General features: G+C 36.4%; 1 long non-coding RNA gene across 1 annotated transcript in view; it reads right to left on the reverse strand.

Annotated features, from left to right (window-relative positions):
- Positions 1–7,233: 7,233 nt before the first annotated feature.
- LOC113476689 overlaps positions 7,234–17,995 on the reverse strand; it is a 42,004-nt gene continuing 31,242 nt past the window's right edge. The window contains exon 3 of the long non-coding RNA XR_003397763.1: positions 7,234–7,341. This is a non-coding gene — a long non-coding RNA (uncharacterized LOC113476689). The remainder of the gene's footprint in view (positions 7,342–17,995) is intronic.

Raw genomic sequence — 17,995 nt, forward strand, 5'->3', positions numbered from 1 at the left:
AGACTGCCAACTACATGGTGTTAGTTTTCCACTGACACACCAAAGTTCACACAGACAAGAATTATGAAATTATACAAATATATTTATAAAAAAATAATTTTATGTTTTGTAAAAAAAAAAAAAAAGGATTATTTATAAACACACAGGGTACACGTGCATATGTATACTGAGACACACGATAAAAAAATGTAATGAGAATTGGGAAGAAACATCTTGATCACTTTGAAAAAGAGCAACATGGGATATTAAAGAGCAATCTTTGGCCATCATATATATCTCATTCAGTTTTAATAGAAATAATATTTTCATGTCCTGGCCACTTCAGGGGCCTTATGAAATATAAGCTGAACCAACTGACTGATGTTGAAGGTGTAGGAAAACAAACATTATGTAGGTTTTTCTTCATGCTCTGTCTTCCAAAGTTCTGGTGTGATACTGGTGTAATTATAACACACCTTGTTGACCTTAATAAATGGTGTCTCTGTACAGTGTAGAACAGATGGTTGTTAAGATTTTGGTGGTTGTGGGATGTTACAAGGAAGAATATTGAATCAACAGCAATTGCTAAGGAGTCTCAGATCCTTTGAATCAGTTCAATGGATTTCATAGTTGGAGATGTAAGCAAACAGCTGGAGTTAAATCCACATGTCTCCTTTTCTTTATTTCCTTCCCCTCTTCACTCTGCATATTTTTCTCTCTGACTTTAACTGCTGTCTGGTTTTGTTCGTTTTAGTGTGTGTCCTATTAATCCGTGCAGAGGGACTACTGTGTTCAATATATGGCATCCAATCACTGAGAGAATATTTTCATTTGTTCTCATGTTTAATACTTTTTTCTTGTGTTGACACAATTTGTTTGTTTTGATTAAAAAAACAAAGATAAAAAAGAGGAAGGCTGAAAATAATAAATAATAAATAGCTATGTTGACAACCCTTTGACACTGAAAGAAAGAAATAATTTTTAATGAAAATACAAATCCAGCAGGATGTGAACACAACATTTTTGAAATATATGACAGACACTTTATCCATTAGGTTAAAGAAATTGCTTTGTTTAACGCTCAAGGGATGCTAAAGGTATTTTTTGGCCAGCAGGTCCACAAAGTTCTCTGCAAATGGAATAGAAATTGAATCTTAATTCTACAAAGTTTGCAAGTAATTTTCCTGGCTCAGCACAGTAGTATCTTTTAGGTGCAAATACTAAGAAAGCAGAGGACTTGCTCGTGAGTTCTAACTGGGTCTAAGAATTGAAGGAGCCTGAAGTTAAGTGTCAGAATTTTTAAAACATACGTTTCTTGAAACCCCATGTGTGTAAGTCTTCGTTTCAAATGTAAATACTTCCTCTCTGTATCTTAAGGGTTTAGCCTGTTGTCTTTATGGAGATAAAATTCTATTTGTGGACATAATGACCACTAGATAACATGGGTACAATACATCCCCCATATCTCCTAATTTCCTAACTAAATTTATTTATAACCACTTTTTACCCATTTATTTCAGTGCATGTGTTGCCTTTTGTCCTCATTAATTATTATTTTCTCTGGTGTTTATACTTCTGATGTAGAGACCCATCTTACTCACTCTTCACTTTCATTTTGCTAAGCTAAACAGGCCAAATTCTTATAGTCTTTTAATCATCTCAGTATCATCTCATTTTGAATTCATATTTTATGAAAAGAAAGATATCTACCTAGATAAGTTCTCTCTGACACCTTGTACAATAGCAGTAATTTTCCATATTCCCACAGGAATGCTGACTCCATCTGATATAACCTAGGATCTTATCTGTGCTTTCCATGGAGGCATTACAACAGGAAGCAAATCCTAGTCTAAAATTGACCAACAGTTTAAGACACTCTTGTTCTTTTTCTTCCATGTTAGCATTTCTGTACTGATGAGCTCTCAGGTTATAGCAGAAATACTTGTTATGTCCTCACTGTGGGTCCTTGCCCCTTGTTCTATATAAATTATATTTGTTTCTTAGCACATAATTTCTTCCTGTATAAGTTTCCAGTCATCCAAAATTATCGTGTTATCAATTACTGTACCATCAGAAAATGTCACCATGTTCTGGTCATTAATGGTGACTGTTTATTAAAGAACTCCACTACACTGAAAACTGTTCTTTTCAGAACAAGTCATTATTTTATTTTCAATCTGTTTCTTACCTACCTACAATTCTTGTAGCTGATTCTCTGTCTTCATTTTAAATAGTGATTTCTCATAGAGTGAACACATGAAAATTTGTTGGAGCCAACTTTGTTCATATTTAATTTGACTTAAAAATCAGTTATCTTACTGAAGAAGGGATCTGGAATGATTTATCTTTAGTAAATTAATGCAGGATTTTTATATAACTTTTCATTTAGCTTCAAGTTTTAATTTTTAAAAGTTATCAGGCTATTAATATTATCGAGTTGTTGCACAACCATTTTTCTTGTCTGTAGCTAGAAGCTTTATATTTGCTATTGTGCAGCTGTATGGGACAGCTCCCTTTTGATTTATTAAACAACCTCCTCAGTGTTTGCCTTGGATTTCACAACATCCTTTTAAATATACACATTGTGCAATTGTCATTGTCCCACCCTACCTGGAATCCAGGAATGCCTTTTCTTTCTGTAGTTAAAGTCAATTACTCCTTTCAGATACTATCTTCTGGCTACAGATTGTTCTGTCTGCTGCATTCCTATATTCCTATTCCTTTTTCCTCTTTAAGTCTATCCACGGGTTATCTCCACCATAGTTCCACCATTTCAAAAGGAGACATTTTTGTGGGTTCTTCCATTTTTTATTTTGGAAAAGGAATGCAGCAAATATGGAAGGATTTCTCTGATTTGGACCCAGGAAGCACCTTGACTTCTATATGGTTGGCATTACTGCTCATCTAGAGGATTATCTTATCTTTATCCTAGTGTGGTCCATGGAGAGTATGGATCCTGTGCCGGTGCAATTTGCTCTCAGGATTTCATTCAGAATCAAGGTCATGCTAGCCTGCCTGAGATTTCACTACAAAGCTAATGTATTTATCACATTAAATTTTTGACTTGTGTTTTATTGTTGTGGATGGTAAGAGTTCTTTTGTCCCAAGGAGTGAAATGGAACAAGATAAGAAAGGATTCTGAGGCTCTCTACTAACGGCTACTAGTTTTTTGAGTGCTACTATTCAAACATTTAGGTGTTCATTTAATGGAGGTAGAAATGCTAGAGAAACCATAATTACTCTGAAAGCTTTCTGGATTCTGTTTGAACAGACTTTCAATTAAATACTGTTATGAAAACATTTCCTCCTCATTTGTCAGTTAGTAAGTTTCAGTCTCTCTCATGCCATCTGCTGTCTTCTGAGATCTTTAGTTCCCAGGCCATTTCAGGTCACTCTTCTCAATATATTCTTTTCAGCTTCTTTCCCCACTTCAAGACCAAGTGCTGCTCCAGCATCCCTAGTTCATTGTGTTATGGTAACTGTTACAGGCTCTATCACATGCTCTCAAGCTTCTACGCATACTATTACTCACCATTTTTTGTCTCATTGGACTACTAGACAAACAGAAATTCATCCTCTCTAGAAACATGTGGAGTCTGTCCCATTATATAAAATCTGTTCTTGTAGACAGGTATTACAACACACTATTTAAAGTCTGGAAATCAGTTAACATGGCTCTTGTGGATATGCTTCAGCTAGGCATATCCACAACCATCTACTGTGTATCTTTTTGATATCTTTGTACAGTACTGGGAACAGAACTGGAATAAAACTTTACTTTCAAGGTCAATGAGGCCTTCTCTTATTCAGACATGTGGAGTCCTGTGTGCACAGTAATACTATAGACCCTTAACATAGCAGAATTAGGGCCACAGCATTCAGCTCTCCTGCATACCATGGTTATCTCTGAGGAGTTAATTCAATAATAGTAGGACGCTAACAATTAGTGCAGTGGAACAACTGATAACAGTGTGGAAACTGATGCGGTGGACTTCTTTCCTCCCACAGTTAAAAATCTACTTTGTTTTACTTTTCCTCCTGCAATATAGCTCTACCTGTCAGCCTGTCTTTGACATGTTCATAGATCAAAGGTATTTTCTCTTCTGACTGAAGACATGAGTTGCTCATGTACTGTTTCAAAATTCACTGAGCTCAGTTGTACCATGTTAGTCATGTCTGTACACTAAATCTGGGCTGTCCTTTGCTACATTTGACTTCCAAGTCCTTAGCTAGTTTCTGTGTTCCACTGTATGTTTGAAGGTCCCCATTGTGCTGGGAAAATAAAGAATTCTGTCTGCCATGGCAAGAAAAGGGGTTATTGAGCAGGATTGTGTTGTGGCTGTCTAATGTTTGTAGCCTTCAGAAATCAAGAGCAAAACCATTCAAGATCTCAGCCTCAACACCATTAGAAATCTCACCTCAACTTCACAGTATCATCATATATATCTTGTATCTCTTTGGTAGAAGACTTTCAAAAGCTTCTAGTTAAACCGGAATCAAACTTTTAATCTAATATATGGATAAAAGATATGTGATATCAAATAATAAACTTCATGCCTTTAACAAGGCTTTCAATTTTCCTATGAGATAGGGACTGATAGATGAGACTGAATCTTGGACAAGGGTCCAAAATTAAATGATGAATATATTTCTAATGAGAGTGATTAGATGAATATCAACAAATGGGGGGAGTACTAAGGAAAAAGAGTCAGAAAAGAGAAAAACTAATAAAGAGTCAATTATAACTAGGCTGTCTGAAAGAGGATGAGATTTTAATGGTGGTTGCATAAACCTAGGCTGTTCCTAAAGGTTACATTAAAGAAAATAGGGTTCATAGATGGAATGTGTCAGCCCACAATGGAGACTGTGATCAGGTCCTGGAGATATATGAAGATTTGAATCTTGGTCAGAGGAGGGTGTAAAACAGTTTCTTTACATCAGGAAAATTTGGCATCATCCAGGAAAATTTTCCATTACCTTGTACTAAGCAGTCTGAAGGAAGTATGGATTATAAGTAAGAAATAAAGCTGTAAAGAAGCTGTAGGCCCAATGAAATCACAGCAAGCAATAGCATAAAATTGTTATAGCATTTTATATCCTTCAATTGTCATTCATGAAGTTTATGCTAGAAAAGAAGTAACATGGCTTTTGAAGGATAAAGAATGATTATATTGTAATTGGATGAGAAAATTTAAATTGAACTGAAAAAGAATACTCACAAATACACTCAGTCATGGCAGAAACAGAAGTCATTATGAAACCTGATGAATGACAATTTACAGTGCACTGTGATCTTATCATGAGTGTATCATAACAACGTTGCTTTCATAGGAAATCAAGCTTTTTCAGTCTGTGGGACTTTTAGAAATGGACATCTCCGAGAACCTCTAGAATACTGAACAAGATAACACCTGTGTAAACATATGAATAACACACACACCCCTCAACACTTTTTTCAGATTCTGACTTATTTCAAATAATCCTCTTTGGTCTGTATGACAAATCACTTGACTCCTGTTCAGGGATGCTCTTGTCTTTGATTATGCTGTTTTCTGTGTGGTGCATGATGAAAAGCTTCAGGGGGAAAGCTAAACTGAACACATGAAATTTGTGTTAGGTTCGGAAAACCTCTAGGTTCTGTTCACTTATTAAATAGTTTAAAAGAAACAGCATTGGATTGAAGCATGCTCTTGCAAGACCAAAGGTAGTGTTGGTTTTTTATCTTATCTTTTAAAATGAAATCATCTTATAATTCAAGCAGATTGAGATAGATACATCTTGTGCTAAACTATTGCTAAAACCATATAGGTAAGTGGAGATAATTCTAATGTCAGTTCTGCAGGATGCCTACCTCTCTTCAGTTTTCAGTTTCAAGTCTGCTCTCATTAGCATTCAGTAAGAATCCCCAGGAAAGGACATATGCATTGACACCCAGGGCTCCCAAGCTGCAAAGTAAGTCAGATGCTGGAATAGAATTCAAGAGCCTCTCGAGATCCTTAAGTTGCTTCTATAGGAAATGAGGGCTGTCACATCCCTTGGGTTTATAATACAGCACGTGTGGGAGTTATTGAAGACAGCTGGTAGGAAACACTAGAGAAAGAACTACAGCTGAGATTTTCTCCTGTTAGATCTCTCTGTGAAACTGCTGTTCAGAAACAGTAATTATTTCCACTGCTCACACACCTGAGCTGTGCAGGTGGGTGCAGAAAACTGGATCACTCTTTTATTCAAAACAAATACTGGATGTGCTTCCATATTGACCTCTTCCATAAAATGTTCTGAATTTGTTCAGAACATTTCAAAGTATCTCTGTAAGACATAACCATATGCATATTGTATCCCATTTTCTTGCTATTGGAATAACTTTTATTTTAGATGGGAAGGATGAAGCAAATACATCTTCAGAGAGAGTTATGCCATGTACAAGCATTTCCAGCTGACTACAGTGTAACTGAACAAAGTATAATAATAGCAACCAAAGGATCTATAATCAAGAATATAGTCATAATTGCATATACAACAGGTGTAAATTAAATAAGTAGATAAATTAAACCTGAAATAAACAATGCTTCAGAGGAAGGTAGGGAGCACAATTAATATAACAGATGATAGACATAGAGAAGAGTTTTTCACAGCACAAGAAAAGAAGAAAGCTTTCTGCAGGGAAAGTGTGTTTTATAGCTCTCTCCTAAGGTATACAAAAGGGTTTGGGTGTAGCCACTTCCCCAGGTTCAAAGGAAGGCTTTGAAGTGCCGCTTGTTAAGTTGAAAGGAAATTGAAAAGATATCAATCAAGGAATGCTGAGCTTCATTAAATATTGTATATGGCAGTAAACTGGGTAGAAAATGAAAAGAGGAATCAGCAGGTTAACAGTTGGTTAAATGAGCTGGTTTTCTGCACTAGCAAATGGTGACTGGTCATTTAAAATGATTAATCAGAGCAATAACATAGGAAAGCAATCAGAAATCAAAGACAGGTTATGAGAAAAAGGCAAGTTTTTTGGTGGCACAGTATTATAAAGGACATTGGAGTAAAGGACCTTGTAGGATCTAGGACCCAATGGCAAAGCAGGCAGAAGTGGGTGCACGTTGAACTCCAAAGACTGTATTCAATAGAGATTTGTTTTTCATGTAGGCACAGCTCAGAATAATGATTGGCACATAAATGCCTTTCATAATGAAGACTGTGTTCATAAATGTAGTCACTTACAGAGTACAATAACCAGAGTTTTTGTGGCCTCCTTCATTTTGTTTCTATACTTTCTTCATAACATCTATTTCTTCAGTGGATCCATTTCTTCTTGTTCATGTATTCATGGTTGTTCTTTCCTTTCATTTTCCTTCTGTCATAGTGCAAATGTTTCTAATAAAACAGAGATGTTTAGGTGTAAAAGTTGTATATCATACCTCTTCCAAGGAGCTCTATATGTCCCAGCTGGATTTAACATGACCAGTGAATATTTTTTGCAACATATATTATCATCTCACTTCCCTTTTATCCAGTGTATAGTCACTTTGCTGCCAGTAAAAAGGGCCAAAATTTGAGAAACTCTGCAGTGTAAAATTTGTATCACTGAGTACTGCCATTTTAGCAGTTGTTTCTGCACAGCTAAATTGTGTTAAAGATTGAAACTGCAACTTCACTGGATTTGACATATTTAGGCGTAAGGTAATACCTTTTGAATTCAGACTTCTTGTGTACTGAAAGCAGAAACTTATTTAGAGTCACGCACTGATAATCTTGAGAAATTCTGTATACCGTTTGTGAATCCTGCTGGTAGTATTGGAAGGTAATTGTGGGGAGGTCTCAATTTCACAGACACTGAGCAGGTTCTCAGTCAATGTTTCATTCAAAGTGATAAAATAAGCAGGATCAAGAAAGATGTTTCACAACTTGGAAATAATTTTGCCCAGTTTCTGAACCAATCCTGTATTTTGCTTCAACTTCCACGGTGGAAAGGGGGACACAATCCACATGATTAGTATAGCCTTTAGAAGATACTAGAATAGCTGTTCATTTTACCTGGCTGCTTCAAATAAACTGTTACGTCTTTAAATACGTTTCCTCGAAATACTGTTATTAACAGTGTACATTAATTCAGGGAAATGCTTACTCTACCATAAAAGGCTAAGAAGTAGAATCAGAAATATCTGTGTTAATATAATATATTGTTTAATTAATTCATGCTTTTCATGTTTGGGATTAAATTGAATTCAGTGTTCTGTAAAACAGCTAAGGATATATGCGAAATCAAAATTATGTATTGTCTTAATGGGGCTTCCACACAGTACTTATCTGTACCTTAACATCACATTATGTGAGAAGCTAAAATCTTTTTCAAAACCTTCGAAGGTTGCATTTTTATTCACGTGATTAAGCCTATAGACTAAATTCTAGAGTGAACAATCTACCATGAAAGGCTAACTGATCTCAGTACTTCATTGTTTCCTTTAGACAGAAATAGAGGAAAGATTTGATTTTATCAGTCATTAGGGAACTCTATGAGATCTATGAGGGCAGGTGGACATTATTCTAGCTCACTCAGTAGCTCATATATGACACATAGGCCGTGTTGCCTTACCTTACTAGGAAGGTCATCTCTAAATCTTTGGAAACAACTAAATAGTGGGAAGTGGTACTGCTCATTGTAACAACTTGAAAAAAGTACCTTGCAAGTGTTTGCCTGTTTTCAGTAGGTTTAGTTGTATAACCAAGATTAACAAGATATTTGTTGGGCCCAGTTCTCTCAGGTGTATTTCAGGCAGAGTTTTTCTTGTTTATCTTCACATGTAAGCTTAACTTTGCTTTTTCAAAGTTCTTGCTTTCTTTTTATTAGTAAATTTTATTACGCACTATTCAAGAAGGTAAGACCGAAAAATCTTGAAGACAGCAAGAGGCACACAGCACCATTCCAAAGTCACAAGCTACTGGTCACACGGAAAACTTTAAATTCCTACTGATGGAGCAAGATGCTATATAGATCACCTTTTCACTGCCTTTTTATACACACACCTCTAGGAAAAGTCCACCCCCACCCACAGAGTTGAGTCCAGGAAAAAAGTTAAAGAAAATCTATAGAAAAGGTATTCCTTGACTCATCCCCTGTTTATGCTGAGATGGTTTAAACTGGCAGGAGGACCTGTTCTACAGGGTCTTCTGCTAGGGCTAACCTCTTCTCAAAATCTGTACCTGCCATGTCACCTATTTAAAACAAATTTTGAAATGTATTTAAACAGGTTCTTCCACAGAACATGCATAGCCTTCATCAAGATAGCTGAAAATTCAACTTGACATCCTTCTTCCCCTTTGTCTGAAATTTGGGGCATCATCTCTATGTTTCTTTGCACTGTATAATATCCTGGCAAAATTTTCAGTGCTCTAAAATAATGAAGATAAAGATAATTGGTCTGGATTTTTCCCTGTCTAAGATCCTGATTCTGAGATTGCTCTTGTTCTGGTTTTGGAAGTTGAAGCAGGATCGCAGCCTCTCATTATTTATCCAAAGAAGGAGAAAGGGCAATCAAATAATTTTTACACTATAGTTTTTCTGGGTTTTGTAGAACAGAAGTATAACCAATTCCACAGATTTTTCTTTTCACTCAGCCCTAAGTACTATGTACCAAAATTGGTAAATCATTCTCTCTCCAGAAAACAAACAGGAGAGGCTCAGAGCTGATAGAGTATCTCTGAAGGCATTCTTACATAGAGATGAAGTAAGTAAGAGTTTGCACAGCCACTGCTTTTATATACCTGTTTTCTAAGGGATATGATTTTTAAACTCACTAAGGTGATCTTTTTCCATTGAGCTTTTAATCCCCATAGACTGTGTTAGCCTCTTGCTATGCTGTGTGCTGTTAGATGCAGAGGTTATCCAGTACTCAAACTCATTTTCATGAGCAAAACCTTAGAACTCTTCAGCAAAACTTACTGGGAGAAAATATATAAAGGTTCAGAATGCTATAAAAGAACTGTATCCCACAAAATAAAATGAAGAGATCATTTTATTGGCTGTGATCTACATCTCAGGTATGTTTATGATCACAGTATTTTTTAAAATCTATGATTTATAATATTCAGATGATATAAATAGATTTTAAAAAGATCTATTGAAGGATGAAAGGTATTTTTTTAAAAGCAAAATAATTAGCAGTTTTTTATTTCCCAGCCAACATTTGGAACCTTGTAAACATTTGTTCTAGGATTAAAATATCAACATCATTAAAAAAGAACCATGTGGCATTTCTGTTAAATTCATTACATCCCCCTTTTTTCCTTTGTAACTTTCCAGTTTTTCACAGCTTATCAGATATGAATCATCTCTAAAATAGTTTAAAAAGTTAGCTTTATTTTTGCAATATTTTACTTCAGGAACAAAATGTAGCTTTGGAATTTTGTGAAACTTAGCCAATGAATTGAAATGTCTAAAATAATTTCTTATGACAAAGAGGGCACGATCAGCTCTAAAAAAAAATTTAATTGAAGCAGCATACATTTATAAATTCTGCAAAATTTGAGTCTTGTTCTTCTGTTTCACCTCTGAGTGATTAGGTAATAATCTTATACATGATCTTTTAAGACTTTCTAAGTCAAAATCTGTATTGAAAATTTGAAGTATCCATTTTTACCTGGAAGGTTTTCTCAGCAAATAGAGTGAAGTACAACACTGAATTGACAAATGTTTACATAGAGATAGAACTGAAAATGCCTAGTGGGTGCTGTCTACTCTGACAGATACTGTTTTTGCAATGCCATACATCTTAAACTGTTCATACTAACAGGAGTTACTCTTGGAGCCAAGTCTGTAGTTGCTTTTGCATTTTGTAATAGAAAGGCCTAACTCAATTACCACTGTTAAGGGGAAGCTGTGAATAGCATGGTGTATCAAATTACCAAGCATTTCTAGCAAGTAGTGGGTTTGCTATTAAAGCATTTTTTGCAAGCATACATTTTTCTTTTGCAGTAAAAATGTTAATAAAAGGCATTTTAGTGTACTTGCCACATGACAAACTTTAAGATTTTCTTCACCGAAGTTAGGTGCCTGGCATCCAATGAAATCTGATAGGTTTTGGATGTCTCATTTTTTTTAGAAAATCACAGTTTTCTAACACTGTGTTTACAATGAAGGAATTACTATGGTAAATAAAATACATCCATCCAAATGAATGAAACGCCTTTTGCACATAATAACTATTGCAAGTTAGTTTCAGAATTTGTGAAGGAAACCACTGATTACTGTCCCAGTCCACCCCAGATAGACCAAAGCAGTCTGGCTGTATCCCTGTGTGCAAGTGTTGTAACAAAGTAGGAGTAGATCTGCAGGGCAAAACGGTTGGTGCAGAGGACATGACAGATGGAATGTAGAGTTTAAGGGTTTTGCTGTTGCCTTGCTCGGTACAGTGCACTGGACCTCATTAACAGCCCTAATGCCCTAGCTGATGTGGTCCAAAACCACCCTCAGATGTGACAGGGAGAGCAGTAAGTGGGAATGGTCAGGAGATTCAGTTCAAAAGTACTTTTCTGATCTGAACAGAAACAGTAATGTAGATGTATCCTACAAATAATTTGTGGGAGATCCACTCTGACAATGGCATCTGTGAAATGCTTCCTGCCTCTGATACGGACCTCTCCACACATCACCAGCAATGGATCTGCTTCAGGTTCTTTGTGGAACATAGCACGAAAAAATGTAAGCAAACGGTGCATTATCAGTGCAATACCTCAGCAACATTCCCAGTCTCTGTGAATGCTGCAATTCCCCCAGTTTGCCTCAGCCCCTGTAGATAAAGTTACACTGCATGAGAGCACTATGCTGAGTGTGGTTCCCACAAGTGAATTGATAAAGAAATGGAGGTCCTGTCTGCAGGAATTAATAATGCTTTGAAATTTGTCCCCACATCCTTGGCTATGTCAGTAGTATTTCATGTATGCTATGTGCTGGTTGGATACTGTCAATGGCTTGAGCAGAAATCAATTTCTCTGTTGAAGCAGCAAGATGCAGTACTTTGTTTCAGATGAAAGGGGCAATTTACACCTTGAGCATCATCAAAGATGATTTCAGCATGTTTTATTTCTTGTCACTAGCAGCATAACTATTTCTGTTATTCAGATGAAAATAAGCACTAAATTAACAGAGTGCTTGAATTTTAACTCCAAATTGTCTTTGCCTGGCTTCCTTTTAACCAACAGAAGTGTGAGATCAAGCCAGGAGAATCCATTCACAATTTCTGTTTTCTTACCCTATCAATGTAAATGTAAAATGATGGTTACAAATGTGTTATTTATTTTACTAGTCTCACATTCATCTTAACTGAGGTGAAGAACATGCATATTTTAGTTTGTGGCTGGGTGTCTCCTTGATTCAGAAAAGGTTATTTGGTGGGCATGTTTCTAGCATCAAAAAAAGTGTTCTCTTTCCTAAAAATGGAATATTGAGGTTTTGATCAAAGATTGCTGGAAATTTGGTTATAATGAATATTATGCAAATTCTGAAATGTTATTTCATGGAGAAATTGAGAAATAATTAACTTTCCTCCATAGATATATAAGCTTGGAATTCTGAACTACTGAGTTTTCCAGTATGAACAGAAGATTGTCTCAAAAAAACTTTCTGATACACATTTTTTTCTCTTTTTATTTGCAGAAGTCTGAAATTTAAGTACTGTGAATATGAGGTCTCTACAGATTAATGTAACTTTACTGGGTACAGGATCATCTGTGTGACTTCAGCAAAGGATTTATTTTAATTTAGAATATAAATGTCCTTTTTATGACTTTCCTTTGTAAACCACAAGGATTAAGTCTTATGTCAGTGGAAGACATGAACTATTTTAGCACATCAGCTTACCTGAATTTCTGCTGATTAAGGACAGAATTTATCCTCTTACAATATGAGTATATAATAAATATATGGCGAAGAAAGCCATTTAATTAGATGTAGGTGAAACAAAGACTGATTTAAAGAAGTGTTTTGTGGTAGAAATAGCTTCATCGCTGAAATAAAATGCTGATGGCATTATTGCAAATACTGTACTGTGAAAACGAAAAAATAATCCAAACCCCAAATAGACAAAATACTAGCAGTTCTGAAGAGCTTGAGATGTCAGTATCCCACCCTGGGCAATTGTTGCAAAATATAGGGAAATGTATTTGGAAACATTTGATTTTCTTGTCTTTCTGTGAACTGAAAAAAGCAAAGAGTAAATTAATCTCTTTTTTTTATTAGAGCAATAGCAGTATTACTTCATAAGGCAGCTTTTAAAGAAAGAATTACAATACAGGAGAAGGAGGAGCTATAGTTAAGTGAAGTTTAATGTCATCATAAATGTGCTAAACTATTGACTGGCTGCTCTTATATGTGGTGTTTCTGTTTTCCAGAGACAGTTGTTTTAAATCATTTATTACCCGTTTGAAGAAGTTAATGAACAGCATGAAAAGGGGACACTTTTTTTCTTTCCTTTTTTACTTTCCATAATGATGTTTACTGTCTGGCACAATGATTATTAAATTTTCAGAGATGTTCACCACCTTCTGCTGCTGATTAAATCCCTGTTTGGTTTCCCTGCCAAATCTGCTGGATTAAATTAACAAACTCTGTCTGCTTTAGTGGGAATGACCTGTACTGACCTTCAGCTTGTACAAAATAAGAATCTTTTCAGTGATTTATTGATTCAGTGCTCTTTATCTTCTTTTAAAGAAATGTGCAATAGAAATGTTTGCCTTTACCTTGCCTAAGTTTGCAGACATGCTCTGCTTATTTCATTACACTAGAGGCTTTGGCCCTTGATACATAATAGCTTTGCACTCTCTCCTATTATTAGCACTTCATTTTCTTCAGAAGATTCACTGGAGCTTGATTAGTCTAAGGACAAAACCTCACACGATCCTTCAATTTATAATATTAGATCCAGTCTTGAAAATTATCCACATCAAAGGACCAATTTAAGAAGATTAAAACCTTTATCTTTTTTCTAAAATAAATTCAGTTTTTATTGAATTATTTCATTATTTAATTTATTTTGTGGTTGCCTATCAGGTAGTGAGGAAACTGTAGAGAAAAGATGTTAGGAGCAAACATGAAAATGATATAAACTAAAACTATAGTGAGTGTAAGAATCTTAAGTATTTAATTCTACTTCTACTGCTATTCAAGTTGATTCAATATCTACTAAATGGAGAAATTACTTCTGAAGTCCAGAGAAATATAAGTACAAACTCCCCTTTCCTATTTGCTGGATACATTTAGACTGGCTTGTTTTACAGTCCTAGCATCGTATGTGTGGGCTCTCAATGATACCTTGACCAATGAAATCTAATGGCCATTGCTAAGGCATAGTACTTGTGGTCTGACGTGGAAAATAGTGCTCTAAGAGCACAGATAATTTCAGCTAGCATCAATGGAATAAAAAATAAAAAAAAAAAAAAAGAAAAAGAAAAAAAAAGTTGTTGGAAGCAAAGAATCTGTCCAAGTTGAAACAAAAACAGTGCTATCTCTTTAGCTGCAGTTTAGACAGCTTTTCCTGTAGAGGGTTTTTTTAATACTCACTGCCTATTGTAGTGTCTTAAATGGCACCATATTTCTAGAAATGAGTGGTTGATATGGGCAGTTGTGAGACTGCCTATCAGCCCCCTCCTGAGATGTTAAAGATATTTTTCCAGCTGCGACCATACCAGCTTCATAGTTTATACTGAACCCTATTGAGGTCACATAGCATAACCCACACCTTTTCAGCTGCCCCAATATAGATAATTTTGTCATTCATGCAAATAGAATCCATGCCTTGTGCTGAAATATTTTACAGCCTTTGCAGACATAGTGGTTACAGACTGACAGCCAAAGATGTGGAACTGTAGTAAGAGTTGTTCTGTGTTTGGGTAGCTGGTGAGCTCTTGAGATCAGGACTGAAGAACTAGGTATAGACATGCTTACAGGGTGGACAGATCCCCAGACCAGGGTTCACATTTTCCAGGATGCAGAAGATACCTGTGAAAAATGATTGAGATTAATGTGGTTGTATTACATTGCAGAGCTAAATGTTGTCTGGGCTCTCTCACATTATGTGCATGTGGGAAATCTTACGTAATGACGGTGCCATTTAAAGAGCATGTTTTCCTTACATAAAGGGCTACACACCTGGTGACTTCTGGAAACTTCCTTGCTAGCCATTATATTTATAGTTTTGATACCATAGTTCATCCTTTTGTCTATGCTTGAGTTTAATATGAGCACTCCAGTTGTAAGTAGACCTACTGTGTTATTGCTTGTGCTTCATGGTCTTCAGTACTGGACCAAAACTGTTATGCAGTGGTGATAAGATTCTGTGGGCAATCCTGAATAGATATATGACAATAAGCATTTTATGATTTGACTATGCTTCTTTTAGTATCATGTTTTTGAACTTATTTTCTAACTTCTTACTCAACAACAACACTTACAGTTGTGATACAAGCTCAAGCTTTCACTTACAGCAAGTAAAACAGTATGGAGGAGAAAAGCTGCCCTTAAAGGGAAAAGTGCCTTTGTCAATCTGTGTATGAGACAGATTTAAAGACAGTCTGCTACAAAATTATCTAGTTATTAACTGTAGACTGGGAAGTGTGCATCTGGGATATGGTGCAGCCTTGTGCATATGGAGGGCAGAGGATGTTAGCTTATTTCTTCAAGCCTATAAACCAGTGCTGGGACTGCAAGAAAGACAGTATGTTGGAGTCTCGCTGTCCAGGTGAGTTGGGAGCTGTCAGCTGAGTAGCAGTGTGATAGCCTGACACTTTAGCTGGATGCTTCAGTGGTCCCTGTTGAGGACTTTCAGACTTTGTGATCCATTGCTCTAGTCCTTTGAGGTCTAGCTGGTAGATATGCAGAAAGCCACTCTCATGAATATTGGTTCTCTATCACATATGCAATCAGTCTTACCCATGACACTCTGGAATTACAGTTTTGAAGCCATTAATTCAGGCCTTTCAGATACCTGTGGTGGATCATAAATTGGCAATGGTATGAATGGAAATTTTGCTTCAGGACTCAAAAGGACTATGGATCCAGGAAAACTGAGACTCTGTGGAAGCACTAAACATTGCTTCATTATTTTTCTATTTATTTTCATCTTTCTCTTCTGTCAGGTTTGCTAAGGTGAAGGTATTTTTCTTTTATAGCATTGGTTGTCCCTTCACTTTTAAAAATACAGTTGATGGTGCTGACTTCATTTGTAGATCTCAAAGCCCTTCAGATCAATGTTGTTTTCCCCTTCAGACAGGTGGGAAAACTTTTTTAAAAAGATTCCCTTTATGCGTGGCTTTGGAGTGGATATTTTTCCTTTGTTGTAAGGGGGGAATTTTTAAAAATCTGCTTTGTTGACACCACTGCAATATTAAACCAATTCTAAGCTATTTCAGTAAATCGGCTCTTTCGTTTATCCCAGTTGCACAGCTTCAGCAAATCCTTTTTATGTGAAACTTAACGGAAAAATGGTTGCAATACATTTCAAGCAAGAGACAAGATGAGCACTTACAGACATCTTCTTAAGTGACCAATTGATTTGTTGGTGACACTGATGAAGGGCAGTGTCCCCTAGTAAAGAGAGATGAGGTAACCACATAGTACTCTGATATCAGTGTTTTTGTGTTATCGTTTTCTGTGCACACCGATAAGAACCGGAATGTCTGTCTAAACCATACTTTAGTGCCTGTATTGATTGCTGGTTCTCAAAGCAGCCCTGTTATGAATTGGCCATTTATTACTTCAGAGGGAATGAACATCCCCAGACTCGGTGCTATGACTAGTCTGTACTGAGGTGAGGGTCTTTTCAGATAAAAACCCAACATGTAAGATGAAAACAAAACTAAGAGCTACGTTTTTCTAGCCTTATGTATGTGAGAGAATCAGGATAGTATATACAGGTCATGGTGTTTACTGCATACACGTTGTCTGTTGTGACACACTGGCTGCACTCGAACAAATGCCCCTGCAAAGCCATTTGGTTGTCTTACTCTGATGCACCCAGGAGGATAATAGCTGTCAGTGCAATCTCTAGGACACATTCCTGTGTATTAGAACAGTAATAAAAGTCACTACTGTGCTCAAATAAAAATTCAGTGAGGCCCAAAGGCTGTAGCTCTGGGTCTGAGCTTCAAGTCTTGTTTAAAAACTGTGTTTGCCTGTGCTCTGTAGCATTCCACACTCTGCTTCGCTTGCTTTCTCTAAGTTTTATATGAAACTGATTAGGTATATTCTGAGAGCATATAACGTGTATGACCATATTTTACTGATGATAACTTCTACTTTCAAGAGGGTCTCACTTTCCCTCAGTGTATTTGGCAGCTGAAACAGCTTAATTTTATTTGCTTTATCCAAGCAAATAAATGGACGAAGATTTTCTTAATTGATTGTCTGAGACTTGGTGCCTTAGATACATACTGAGTTTTCTAGTTAAATGCTCTGTTTTCAACAGCTATACTCCAGCAGTTGCTTTGGAGTTTGGAAAGAAAGCCTGAGTAAGTGGTGCTTTTGAAAACTAGATCTGCTTGTCTTCTAAATTAATTCTGGACGTCTTACTAAATGGTCAGATTTTGGGGTGTCTTACTGTTGTAAATATTTCTGCTAACTTTAGTGGGAACAGGTAGATGTTTGGCACTATCACTTTAAACTCCATTCTTAACATAATTTGACATTTCCCTATATGTATTTCCATATTTTGATCTCAGTTATCTGCTTGGTGGTTTACTATCATTTTGCAATCTCTACAGATGTGGAGGGAGGACTACAGCCTGCGTCAGGGACCCACACTGGAGCAGTTCATGGAGAGCTGCTGCCTATAGGGAGGAGTCATGTCAGAGAAGATCATGGAGAACTGTCTCCTGTGGGAGGGACCCCTCACTGGAACAGGAGAAGTGTGAAAGGAGTCCTCCCCCTCAGAAGGAAAGAGTGACAGAAACAACAGGAGATGAACTGACCACAATATCCATCCCCTGTCCCCCTGTGCCTCTGGAAGGAATGAGGTAGAGAAATCAGGAGCAAAGCTGA

Source organism: Athene cunicularia (assembly GCF_003259725.1).
Source record: "Athene cunicularia isolate RWA chromosome 2 unlocalized genomic scaffold, athCun1 chr2_part1, whole genome shotgun sequence".
Lineage (NCBI taxonomy): Eukaryota > Metazoa > Chordata > Aves > Strigiformes > Strigidae > Athene > Athene cunicularia.